The sequence below is a fragment of the Macaca thibetana genome, chromosome 18 (assembly GCF_024542745.1).
Source record: "Macaca thibetana thibetana isolate TM-01 chromosome 18, ASM2454274v1, whole genome shotgun sequence".
Taxonomy (NCBI): Eukaryota; Metazoa; Chordata; class Mammalia; order Primates; family Cercopithecidae; genus Macaca; species Macaca thibetana.
In genome coordinates, this window is record NC_065595.1 from 53,222,223 (window position 1) to 53,236,336 (window position 14,114).

A 14,114-nucleotide genomic window follows, 5' to 3' on the forward strand; every position below is an offset into this window, starting at 1 on the left:
ACCTGGAAGGGACAGGTTAAGTTTGTTTTTACCCTGTGCCTAAACCAGTTTTTTTACCTGAGGCCTGTGATAAATTAAGAGACCTGTGCAGATTCCTAAAATCCCAGTATTTAAACAAGAAGAAGGGAGCACACGGCAGAATCTGTAGAACTTTCACAAAATCTACCCCACCCCATCCTCAACTATAAGCTAATTTAGTCCCAGAGATGGTAAATAGGATTAAGTCTAACAATACATATAGAAGTGCTTTGGCAATTACAGAGTAGTATATAAATAGAAGTTATTAAGACACTTTTGACTGGAAAAGAGAAACTCTTTTTCATACTTAATTACATTTCCCTCTGTATTTCTAAAAGTAAGCCATCTTGCAATTTTATATTAAGAAATAGTGAATGATTGTATTTGCATACAGGCAGTCGCATAGAAATTATGTTCCTATTCAGTGGACCTCCAATCAAGCAAAACAAATGGACAAATTAAAAACACTAGGGATGAACGTTGTGGCAGTGGAGCCCTTGGCACATGTTTTTATTCATTATTTTTCTTTGCCTTACGTGGGGCTGCTTCTAGAGTTTATTTTCAAAGGTAAAAAAAAAAAGTGATAAAGGAAGCAAAGCTAACAAGGCAGATGGCTTGTCAAATTAGAAACAGGAAGCTTTTCCAAAAACAGAATAAAGAATGTGGAGACTATGAGAGCTAAATGTTCATTGTGGGCCTGTGGTGCAGTGCCTTCAGATGTAAAAATATGGCATCACCATAGTTCAGTCTTTAATTGTTCTGCCTACTTAGTGGGTGGGAGTGTTCGTTGTACATCTTCCTCCTATACTCTTAAGGAATTCTGGGCTTTTGCTCATAGTATCTCTCTGATTTTTCTGGAAGATGAACTCTTTAGCAGGTGAACACAGCTTACACGCTAACTCACAGCTATGCCAAGGGCATGAGTCGGGCCCAGCTCTGTAGAGCATTGCTGCAAGACAATGGAAAATGGATCTGGGTTCGAAAATCACCAATTTGTACACCAAATGTATTTCTATGGGAAAATTAACTAACTTCTTTTAGGATCAGTTTTCTAATCAGTAAAAAATAATAAAGACAATAAAACTACCTAGTTAAGTTTTATTCAGAATTGAACATTATCAGGATTTGTTACTTACATAGCATTTAATAGCTACCTCTATTGAGTCCTACATGCCTCACCTTCCATTAAGTACCTTGTATGTATTTCTCATTTAGTACCCCCAGACAACCCTATCCCATAGGAAATATTATCTCTTTTCAAAACAGAAGCACTGGAGCTCTGCGAAGTTCATGCTTAGGTTCTTATAGCTAAAAAGTACAAGAGTCAGTGGGAAGGGCTTGTGTGATTCAGAGCCTGCTTGCTAATTACTATAATATATAGCTAGTCCAAGGCCATAGGAAAGAAAAACTCATTTTTGTATCTTCAGTGCATGTGTGATGGAGAAATAAAAAAGTTGTCTCCATGGTCTTCTGCAATGCTAAAATTGTTGACACCTAGAAAAGAAAAATGATGATTCCTTTAAGCAACAGGAGATAAAGGAATAGAAGAAAAGAAAAAGATTAAATGAAAGAACATCTTGGCTACTCTTATGACCTAAATGTTTGTATCATTCCAAAATTCAGTTGAAATTCTAATTCCTATTATGATGGTATTGGAAGGTAAGGCCTTTGGAAGATAATTTGGTCATGAGGGTGGAACCTCATGAATGGTATTGGGGCCCTTATAAGAAGGAGCAAGAGAGAAATGATCTCCCTTCGCCATATGAGGATACAAGACCATCGTCTTTAAACTAGAAAGAGAGCCCTCACCAGAAACTGGATCTGCTGATGCCTTGATCTTAGACTTTCCAGCCTCCAGAACTGTGAAAAATAAATGTTGTTTAAGCCACCCAGTCTATGGCTTTCTGTTTGAGCAGTCCAGATTGACTAAGAATGACTAAATGTTTTAAGATGAGGGAAAATGTCCCTTAATTTATCAATCTTCCATTTTAACCAGGACCAGTCTTTAAATAGATATCTGAATTATAAAATATACTAGATGTTTACAAGAACTAAAAAAAAAAGGTGCAAATTTTGCCTTTTAATATCTGAAATTGTAGACACTGGTGCTTCTAGAGAAAGTTTTTTATTCTGACTGAGAAGGATAAACTACCTGAAGAATGACTGGAGATGAAAGATGATGTTAGATGAGTATCTGTTCTCTTCAGTAACTTTTCCCTCTCTTTCACCTCCTTATCCACAGCACCCTGGGGTGAAGGATAAGCAAGAAGCTGACAGCATTGCCAAGTTTGGGAACATGGAGTCAGATTTTCTTTCCATTGTATTCATCATCTGATGCTATTTCCTTTTTACTATCTCCCTTTTTGGGAATCTCTGGCTTTCACCTCTTCTATCTTTCTCCTCTCTTTGATGTTGTTTTTCTGCCAGCCCTTTGAGTACCATCTTCTTTTTTCTATTTCCCTTTCTCTGTTATCCTTTAGTGTATCTTTCTCTATACAGAAGTCATTAAAAACATAGTCTTCATCTCAAGAAACTAACTGTTTCAAGAATGAAATATAACTCTATATTTGTTAGTTCTTGCCCTTTGAGAATCAGATATCAAGAATTAAACATGCAAATGACCTATTATGGAAGATACCAGGCAGAGAAAATGGAGAGGGAGACTGGGGAGACCTGGAAAGTCATTAGACCGCGGTGGTGGAGGTCTCATCCTGAGAGGAGAGACGGAGTTGAGGATGCTCCGGGTGGAAGCCCCTAGCCTGCAGTGTAGTTCTAAGCCAAGTTCAGTAGGAGGTCTTGAGCCACAGTCACTCACCAAAGGAGTTCTACATGTATCGGGAATGAGCCTGGTTTAGTATCCCTAATGCGATCAGGCACTGGCTGGGTGCAGCTGGTAGAAGCCATAGCCTCAGTCAGAATGTGGAGATAAACTTCAGAATACAGAAGTGAAAGCCTTCAGAAAATTATGCTCTGTGATTTGTAAAGTACATTCTCATGGCCACCATACTCTTCTTAGAGATAAAGTCTGAGAGTGTGCGTGTGTGTGTGGTGTGTGTGTGTGTAAAATATCCCTCCATTTTATTGATGTAGACCTTACTTTTTGAAAAAAGGATTTGAAACATGTAAATAAAATACCTCTGTGGGCTATTTGCCAAATTAGAGACCTGCTCTGAGAATTGCTATCAGATCCACTTTTGCTGAGGTGGTAAAAGTTAAACATATTTTCAGCAGGAAAATAGTTATTTAACAAGCTGTGATGAGACATTTGTGCATATTTCAATAAATGTCAGCAGCCATCACTGCTGCTTTTATATTGTCATATAAAAAGACATTTATCTGATTGACAAATTTCTTTTAAAATATGTATTAGTACAATTACCTGAGGAGCCAGAAAACACAATAGTTGGTAAAAGTTGTCTTTTATGTGAATGTGGTCTTATATAGCTTTAAAAAATCAACTAAGAGAAAAAAGCAAAAACGGAGAAATATGTTTAGTCTTATGAATTTTGAACTAGTCCAGTTAGGATTAAATGTAAAATTTAATAGCTGTTACCAGATATAAAACTTGACTAAAATAAATGTATTCGATATGTTATACCTTCTAAAGACATTAGGTAAATGGACATAAAGGGTCATGATAATCAGGAAGCCAGAATTATATGTTCCAATCGTCATCCACTATTGAATAATGCTATATCTTGTCATATGTTCACTGGAGATAGCATATTTAGCAAGAATGTAATGAAGAATACAGCAAAATACAGAAAGAAGAGGGGAAAACTGAGGAGTAGACTAGTTTAAAGATGCTATCACAGGCAGGTGCAGTGGCTCACACCTGTAATCCCGGCACTTTGGGAGGCTGAGGCAGGCGGATCACCTGAGGTCAGGAGTTCAAAACCAGCCTGGCTAACATGGCAAAACCCCATCTCTACTAAAATATATGAAAACTAGTTGGGCATGGTTGCGGGTGCCTGTAATCCCAGCTACTCAGGAGGCTGAGGCAGGGAAAATTGTCTGGACCCGGAAGGCGGAGGTTGCAGTGAGCCAAGATCACGCCACTACACTCCAGCCTGGGCAACAAAGCAAGACTCTGTCTCAAAAAGAAAAAGAAAAAGAAAAAGATACTGTTACAATATTGATTTCTAGATAATTTTGATTGATTTTTGATGACATCCCAGGCTTTGGCCCTTCTGAGCTCCCAATCACATGATGTTCTCAGTATGATTTCATGATTTTGTCCATGCGCACCTGATGTTTCAGTAAATAAACAAGCAGAAGTAGAGATCGTTAATGAGAAGGAAGGAATGGACTTTAGGCGGAATGTAGTAAGGATTGAGATGTGGTTTTCTGCCATATTTGGAGACAATAAGACAGGACAGGCAAGGCTGTATAATTAGTAAAAGCAACGGTGATATTGAACTTTTGAGATTGATAAGCTCCATTAGAGTTCTCAAGAGAACACAACCAATAGGGTACATGTGTGGGGGGTGCAAGTGTGTGTGTGTGTGTGTGTGTGTATGTGTGTGTATGTACACATATATATATAGAAAGTGTGTGTGTGTTTGTGTGTGTTTGTGTGTGTGTGTTTGTGTGTGTGTACACACAGATGCTCTTTGACTTATGATGGGGTAATATCCTGATAAACCCATCATAAGACAAAAATGCATTTAATACAGCTAGCTTAACAAACATATCTTGGCCTAGCCTACCTTAAATGTGCTCAAAACACTTCCATTAGCCTGAAGTTGGGCAAAACTAGCACAAAGCGTATCATATAAGAAAGTGTTGAATATCTTATATAATGTATTGAATACTGTACTGAAAGTGAAAAACAGAATGGTTCTATGTATATTCAAAGCATAGTTTCTACTGAATTTGTATGTCTTTTGTATCACTGTAAAGTCCAAAAAATCATAAGTCAAATCATTGTAAGTCAGGGATCATCTTTGTGTACAGGAGGGTGTATAAAAATATTTATTATAAACAATTGGCTCACATTATTATGGAGGCCAGCAAGTCCGGAATCTGCAGGGTATAGGCTGGCAGGCTGGAGACTCAGGAGAGCTGATGCTGATGTTCGAGTTCGAGTCTGAGGCCATCTGCTATGGAATCAGGAATTGCTGATGTTGCCGATGAAGGCTGAAGACAGTCTGCTGAATTCTCTCTTGCTCAAGGGAAGCTGATCTTTTTGTTTGATTCAGGCCTTTGGCTGATTGGATGAGGCCCACTACATTAAAGAGGATTTTCTGCTTTACTCAAAGTCCATCACCTTAAACGTTAATCCCATCCAGAAACATCCCACAGAAACACCCAGAATAGTGTTTGATCTTGTCAAATATCTGGGCAACCCATGGCCTAGCCATGTCAACACATATAAAATTAGCCATTATACAAGCCTTCCAGGTTTCCCAGCTCTGGCAGCAGGAATAATTAACTAGGTGATTTACGGCACACTCTGATTCTATGTAACAGTGAAAATAGGTCACAGAAGTTCAAGTACCTCTTAAAAAGCTTTTGGAGACATATGCTCTTTTCTTAAACTTAACTTCTCAACTTGCTGAAATTTAAAGGGCATTTTTCTGTTGGCCTTTCTATTATGGAATATTTTTATTGAGGTGTAGCATACATGCAGTACATTACACAAATCTTAGGTGATAACTGAATATTTGTATTCATGTAACCACCATCTAAAGCAATGTATAGATCATTTTAAACACTCTAGAAGACTTCTGCATTTCTCTTTTCAGTTCATATACCCCAGAGAAAAACACAACTCTGATTTCTATCACTGAAGATTAGTTTTGCTTTTTCCTGAATGTAATAGAAATCATACAAAGTTTTCTCTATTAATGTCTGGCTTCCTTCATGTTGTCTGAAACTACAACAGAACTGTGATTACCTCCATGTGTGATATAACAGGTTAGCTTGTCATCGTTTTATATACATGTGCTGACAAGAGAAAACAAAGCTCTGTGTAAGAGACACAGACTGTTTATTACTTACAGGAAAAGAGTAGACAAAGCAGCATCTCAGCAGCAGTTTCCTGTTCCCCAATCCCCACAAACTGGTGCAGTGAGAGCCAAATGCTTACCGACATATGCAGTGGGCTTGCATCACCAGGGAGGAACCCCGAATTATGAGACTTGCAACTTACATATACTGGCTGGTACACCTGTCACTCTCCTTCCCAGAGAGAAAGACCTTCACTCTGCAATTTAAACGTATCATCTGGGAAAGAAGAAGAAGATAAGATTACTGACCTGTAATGTGAACAAATGTATCTGAAAAAGAAAGAGACTTTATTAATTTCCATATCTCTAGGGGTTTGTATCTTTAGGGAGACACCATCTCTAGCTTCTAGGGCATGTTTGCAAAAACATCTCCTTTACTCAGAATGCCTAGATCAGGCATACATCCTGAGATATCCAAGGAAAATTGTCTCCCTCCCAACCTCAACATTTTTTCTTAAGATTAACACATGTGTTTGTATATAGCAGCCATTTATTCTTTCTTACTGGTGCCTACTACTATCGAAGTTTATTTATTTAGAAATTAGTTGTTGAGTACCTTCCATGTGCTCAGACATGATATTTGGCACTGAGGGTACAATAACAAAAAGATTGATGTGCCTATATTTATGAATCATGGCCTCTAGTGCAAATTTTAATATGTAAGTTCCATAGGTCCCTTAGTCTATGTTTGGTGTTCAGGTAGCTCATGATTCTTTCAAAATTCCATGTAAAATTTTGTGCCATGTTACATACATTCTTCTGGAGACAGGAGTGATTGCTTTTATCAAATATATAAAGATGTCTATAACTCGAAACACTAGGAAGTGCCGATATGATAATTCCATCTCAGAGAGATCTCAACAGACTTTCTTTAGTCTTGCTTCTTCCACCTTATTCCAGACCCCAAGTGTGATGATTAATTTTATGTGTCAACCTGACTGAGCTAAGGGATGCCTAGAGAGATTGTAAGACATTATTTCTAAATGTGTTTATGCAAAGAGATTAGCATTTGAATCATAGCCTGAGTCAAGAAGATCCAGCCTCATCGATGTGTGCAGGCATCATCCAATCCATTGAGGAGCTGAGCATAAAGAGGAGGAAGGGTGAATTCTCTCCCTCTCTTCTTGAACTTCAATATCCATCTTCTTCCGTCCTTGGACATGGGAGCTCCTAGTTCTGGGGCATTCAGAGACTGGGACTTATACCAGCAGTTCCCCCACCTCCTTCTTAGGCTTTCAGAGTGGGATTGAATTGCATCACCAGCTTTCTGGTTTTCTAGCTTGCAGACAGCAGATGCTGGGATTTCTCCTCCCCCACAATTTCTGGTGAGCCAATTCCCTATCTATCTATCTATCTATCTATCTATCTATCTATCTATCTACCTACCTACCTACCTATGTCTTATTGGTTCTGTGTCTCTGGAAACCCCTGAGTAATACACCAAGCCTATAGTTTCCTTTCATTGTCCCTATTGTCTACCTTCTCTCCTGAGCAGTAGAATTTCCCAAGAAAATATGAAAAGAATGATTGAAAAAGGAGGTGGGTAAGAGTGGTCACTAAACAGTATGCCAGATGAATAATTTCACAATTTTTCTGACTCCTTTTTATGATTCTTTCCCTTGGACTCTGTTGCTAGGAAAATCTGGCTTCTTTTTAGTGTCTTGGTTAAGAAACACTAATACAAACACTCAAGACTAATAAACAGTAATAAAAAAACACTCGAGGCCCACATAAGGACTGTAATGTTGCCAAGATTTCATCCAGAAAAAAACCCTATTGTCACAAAATGCTCAGAACTGCCCTCCTTAGCAGGACACATTTACAACAAATCTTCCTAAACTCAATACTCACCTGCCTGTGTTCAATTTCTTCTCACCTAGCATTAAAAATAAATTTAACAAATTGACTCTCTTCGTCACTTGAATTTTTGCCTTTTTGGAATATTTGCATTTTAACAGGGGTATGCATGAAAAATAAGTCTTTGCTTGAGGGAATGTATTACTAATGTTAAAATGTTAGACATTTGTTATAGTCTAGTTGAAGAGGGATTTAAAGATGAGTGAGTTTTTCTGTCACGCTGTCACATAGCAGTGCTCAAATCATATTCTGTCACTGTCTCCTTATGTAGGCCTTTATAAAATCCTCTTTCCTTGTTGAAAATGTTGCTTTTGGGAACAAAATGGCTGCATAGTCACAATATGATATAGTAGAAAGAGCACCCAAGTAGACCTCAAAGAACTGGCCCAAATCATGGATCTGCCAATCAGTCTGCCATGACATTGCTCATGTCAGTTAATCTCCTAGAGATCCAGTCTGATTATGGGTAATACTGAGATAATTATGCTTGTGATAAAACTTTATTAACTGAAATGTGTTTTGCAAACAGGTATTGTCAATGCCACCATTATACCATAATCGCCCCCCATGACCTTATCTGGACTTTATCTACTAGTGATAAAGACAATTCTTAAAAGCTTAGAATTACAATGCTTTCAAAATAAAAATATCAAAATGTGGTACCATTGGACTTTGGGTAATAGTTGAAAGGTTGAAGGAAAGAGGGGAGAAAAAGAAGAGTTGAGGACAAGAGATTCTGCTGACTTGTCAATGTGCCACAGTTATTTTCCCTGGAAGAAATGTTATAGTTACAGGCACCTCTGCAGTGTAGATCTCATAAATATAAAGTTTGGTGCTGCTATAAATCAAGAGCATGTTGCATACCAATTTAGAGATCACTTCAAGTGTCTCTTCATTAGTCAATGGGATGAGAAAGATCAACCATTCAGTCACCAAGATATATGAAGTGACTTAATAGTGCTGGTCTTCTAGGCACGTTGGTTATAGCAACTTGGCGGAATGATGAGTGTGTTTCACACTGTAATCTATATGCTAATAAATTTGAGAGTGTTACAAGAAAGCAAACACATTCACTGCTTTTAGAAAGCAGGACACAATATTTCATGGACAGCATTAACATTGAACAATTCATGAGCTGTTGGAACCCCATTGTTTCACAATTTATAATAACACCTGTTAAAAGGTGGAAAACAATAGAGAAAAGTAATTAATCATATTCTTTGGCTTAGAATATTGCCAGTTAGGTCAATTGCTGTTGTAGTCACATCTTTGTCTAGAAGAACTGCGGTTTTAACTTACTTCATAGCTTTTCAGCTAAGAATTTTTCTCAGTGAAAAATGTCTCCTATATTTCTAGATGAGAATGAAAATAGTATCATGTCAGCTACTCTTAGAAAGACAGAACAAATACAGAATCCAAAAGTGGCATACTTAATGGAAGGAATTGGAAAGACAATATTCTCACACTTGCAAAGACAAGAGATATAGGGATAGGGAAGAACATAACTAACTTGTTCCTTTCTTTTCCCTCCCATTTCTACCACATCATGTCCAATTTGGAAAAAAAAGAAAAAGAGATGTGCCATTTTTATACTTAATACTCCATCATATATAAGCAGCAAACAATTAGAGAGCATAATAAATGCCTTTTGGTATGCTGAGGAACAAAAATGGAAGTATAGAGTTCAGTGTTTTCAAAAACACTAAACTATAACTTCATGTTTTCTTGGCATGATCACATCAGTTTTTGGCTCCAAAGGTGATCTAGTTTATTATTCCTCCAACTTAACATTCTTACAGTTAGGTTTGAAATTCTGACATGTCAACATCACAAGGACAGATGAAGTATTTGTTGAATAATACAAAGGCCAACAGAAGACCAAGACCATCAGTGATATACTACTTTGAAAAGAACTAGAACCTGAATATGCTCTTACATATGACCCAAGAGATGTTCTCCTGAGATATATGAAAAGTTCTAGCTGGTGGGCTTCATAACCCTCCCTTCATACCTGCAACCCACAAAGTTGATTTATAGAGTTTTAAGTAATGTTGATAACACACTTTATTTTTTTCTTGGCCTCTCAGAGATAAGTCTTGTAAGAGAAGAAGTAGGAAGTATCGTGGCTCATACAATAGTTTACTAAAATTCCAAAAGAATGCAATAGCACTGTTCTATTCTGTAAATGTTAACTGCATTTTGTTTGTGGGGGAATTGGGAAAGACTCACCTGGGATTCAAATTGAGCTTCCTCTTCTAACCTCTACTACTGTGCATAAAACTTGAGGAGTCAGAGACCATGTTCACCAGCCCAGAAGATATACGTACACTTAGGATTTTTGAGGTATGTTGTCATCAGGTCAGGTTTGTGAGTGTCCTTGGTTGGGAGAACCTAGTTTGTTGGTTTATAAAATGTATAGAACAAGTTCCGTTTTAGTATTCGGAGGTTTCCTTTGAGCCCAACATTTTATGGGGTGCTATTTCCAAAAAAATTAATATTTAATGTAATTTAAAACATTATTTACTTCTTGTAATATTATTCAGATAAATAACTTCTAGAGCATTTTTTCTAATTTCTGATCCTCTCTTCTGTAAGTCATATATATAGAAACATAGAAATGTAAAAATTTCATAGACCCTCTGAAACTTATTCTTGGTTCAACAGATCCATGGTCCCCAAGTTAAAAACCATCGTCCTGGAAAAACTGGAGTTGTATCTGCTTAAATATATTAGTGTCATTTCCTAGGTAGTGCAGGGACTTGGTGAGCACTTCTTAAAATCTTTTGAAGAAAATGGCAGATAGAATATTTTCTATTCTCTGCCCTAACATCACATTCACTGTACCACTCAGAGACCCAATAAGGTCGAAAGTTGTCACTTTGAACATTCTTGCCTTTCATGGCTTGACTACAAGGAAGAAGAGTCAGAAGAGTAAAGTTCCTATTTCAGCATTTCATGAATCTGATCATTCCATGACCTCAGAAAGTTACATTACGGTCTTCTCCCTTGTATTTTGTTTGTGACACTGGGTTAGCTAATAAAGGGGACTTAATGAACTTTAAATGGTTTTGTAAAAGAGAGACAAATACTTTGTTTGCTCTTTTTAAATTTTTATTCAACCCTCCCTCCCTCTTTTCTTGGCACACAAAAGCTTGTTGGACTTTATGAAAATTCTATAACTCAGTAATGAAACACTTTGCTAATGAGAGGCAAATAAATGCTTAGCAATTCCACTAAAACAAATAGAATCACATGAGTTTTATAACATGGTTTTAGCTTCAGATACCACATCAAAATTCATCTGCCTGCCCAACCTCAGCTGTCATAATTTTACTTCCCTTGTAACTTTGTCATTGAATTAGTCTAGTTTTAAATCAAATGAAAAACAATTTTTTAAAATGAGAACTATAAAGAAAGATTGTATAACTCAGCTTTTTCTGACTAAAAAATTTATATACAAATTCACCTCTATAAATGAAAAGCTATAGAAGTAATAATTTTCATCCCTGATTGACTCCAATATTTTTGTCATTAATATGAGAAACAGCCAAACTAGACAAAAGAAAAGGACATTTTATTTTCACAGTGAAACTCGGGCACAATATTAAAATGTTCTGGGACTATATGTATGCCAAAGTTTGGTCTTTTATTCAATAACTTACAAATTGAGTGTTTTAAAAATATGTCTTAAGGAAAGTATTAAACAAATACAAATGTAGGCAGAATAGAATGATTCTGTGACCAGTCTTTAAACTGATTTTGAACTCACTGATTGAGTTATGGTATTTTAGAGAAAGAGTAAATGGTTACTGCTTTATTTCCTTTCCATTCACATTTCTTCTGCTACATTATTAGAATTGAAGCTAAGTAAATGCCTTTTATGTAAAATTAATAGTTGCTTGTTTAGAAAAAGCCAAGCAGTTCAAAAAGTATAAAGAAAACATGTTCTTTAAACCATATGAATTTTCACCACCTCCAAATTACTCTAGTTATTTGCTGAGCACCATTTCATACACCTCCTTACAGAGAGATCAATAGGAAATGGAGCAAAAAGTATTATCCAAAACAGCATGGTACTGGTACAAAAACAGACACATAGACCAATGGAACAAGATAGAGATCCCAAAAATAAAGCCACACACCTATAACCACCTGATCTTCTACAAAGTTGACAATAACAAACAATAAGGAAAGGACTCCCTGTTCAATATATGATGCTGAGATAACTGGCTATCCATACGGGCAAGACTGAAACTAGGCCCCTTCTTTTCGCCATATAGAAAAATTAACTCAAGATTGATTAATGACTTGAACGTAAAACTGCAAACTATCAAAACTCTAGAAGAAAACCTAGGAAACACCATTCAGGATATCAGCCTTGGCAAAAATTTATAACCCAGTCCTGAAAAGCAATTGCAACAAAAACAGAAATTGGCCAGGCACGGTGGCTCAGGCCTGTAATTCCAGCACTTTGAGAGGCCGAGGAGGGCAGATCACGAGGTCAGGAGATCCAGACCATCCTGGCTAACATGGTGAAACTCCGTCTCTACTAAAAATACAAAAAATTATCCAGGCATGGTGGCAGGCACCTGTAGTCCCAGCTACTCGGGAGGCTGAGGTAGGAGAATAGTGTGAACCCGGGAGGTAGAGTTTGCAGTGAGCCGAGATTGCACCACTGCACTCCAGCCTGGGCGACAGAGCGAGACTCTATTTCAAAAAAAAACACAAACAAACAAACAAAACAGGAAATTGACAAATGGGATCTAATTAAACTACAGAGCTTCTGCAGAGCAAAAGAAACTATCAAGAGAGTAAATAGACAACCTACAGAATCAGAGAAAATGTTTACAAACATTTATTTACATACAACAAAGGTCTAATATCCAGAATCTATAAGGAACTTAAACAAATCAGAAAGCAAAAAACAAATAGCCCATTGAAAATGGGCAAAGAATGTGAACAGACTCTTTCCAAAACAAGACATACATGTGACCAACAAATATATGAAAAATTCTCATCACAATTAATTATTAGAGAAATGCACATAAAAACGACAATGAGATATCATTTAACCCCAGTAAGAATGGCTATTATTAAAAAGTTGCTGGTGAGATGCTGGCGAGGTAACAGAGATGATGAAACACTTATGCACTGCTTGTGGGAATGTCAATTAGTTCAGCCACTGTAGAAAGCAGTATAATTTTTCAAAGAACATAAAACTACCATTCAACCCAGCAATCCCATTACTGGTTATATACATAAATCAGTCTACCAAAAAGACACATGCACTTGTATGTTTATCACAATACTATTCACAGTAGCAAAGACATGAAATCAAATAAGATGCCCATCAACAATGGACTGGATAAAGAAAATGTGGTATATACACACCATGGAATACTATGCAGCCATAAAGAGAATGAAATCATGTCCTTTGCAGCAACATGGATGCAGCTGGAGGCCATTATCCTAAACAAACCCACGCAGGAAGAGAAAATCAAAAACCACATATTCTCACTTATAAATGGGAGATAAACAAGAATACACATAAAGATGAAAATAATAGATCCTGGAGACTGCTTGAGTGTAGGGGGTGGGAGGAAACATGGGTTTGAAGATTACCTTTCAGGTACTATTCTCACTACTTTGGCAATGGAATCATTCATCCATCAAGTCTCAGTGACATGCAATTTACCCATGTAACAAACCTGCACATATACCCCAGAACCTAAAATGGAAAAAAAAAAATTGTAAAGTATTATCATGCTATATTTACTGTTTAAAATAAAAATTGTGGAATCCAAATAAAGAAAAAGAAATTAAGTAAAACCAAAATAATGGTTTCTTCAAGAGATATTTAATCCCTTAAAAATCTTTACATTTTAATATAAAAGGATTTATACAAAATTACTTTTGTATTTTAAATTGTATCTATTTTTATTTTTGATTTGAAACTATAATTCTGTGCTTAAATTGATTCACTATTTACAGCCAGTCTTTTTACCATATCTTCTCCATATGTAAGTTTTTGGTTTTTAATTTTGAGACAGGGTCTCACTCTGTCACCCAGGCTGCAGAGCAGTGATGCGACAATGGCTCACTGCAGCCTTGAACTCCTGGGTTCAACCAATCCTCCAGCTTCAACCTTTTAAGTAGCTAGGACTTAAGGGCACACACCACCATGCCTGGCTAACTAAAAAAAAAAAAAAAAATTATAGGGACAGAGTC

The 14,114-nt window shown here is 36.8% G+C and overlaps 1 long non-coding RNA gene across 2 annotated transcripts; it reads right to left on the reverse strand.

Moving 5' to 3' along the window:
• Positions 1-1,243: 1,243 nt before the first annotated feature.
• On the reverse strand, positions 1,244-13,610 carry LOC126940970 (uncharacterized). 2 transcript variants are annotated; one of them, XR_007721016.1, is made up of 5 exons: positions 13,509-13,610; positions 10,116-10,277; positions 5,918-6,246; positions 5,015-5,245; positions 1,244-1,512 (listed from the first exon to the last, which is right to left on the reverse strand). It is a non-coding gene; the product is annotated as an uncharacterized LOC126940970 (long non-coding RNA). The 2 variants fall into 2 exon arrangements; XR_007721015.1 differs by lacking the exon at positions 13,509-13,610 and adding an exon at positions 13,278-13,351.
• Between the last annotated feature and the right edge of the window lie 504 nt (positions 13,611-14,114).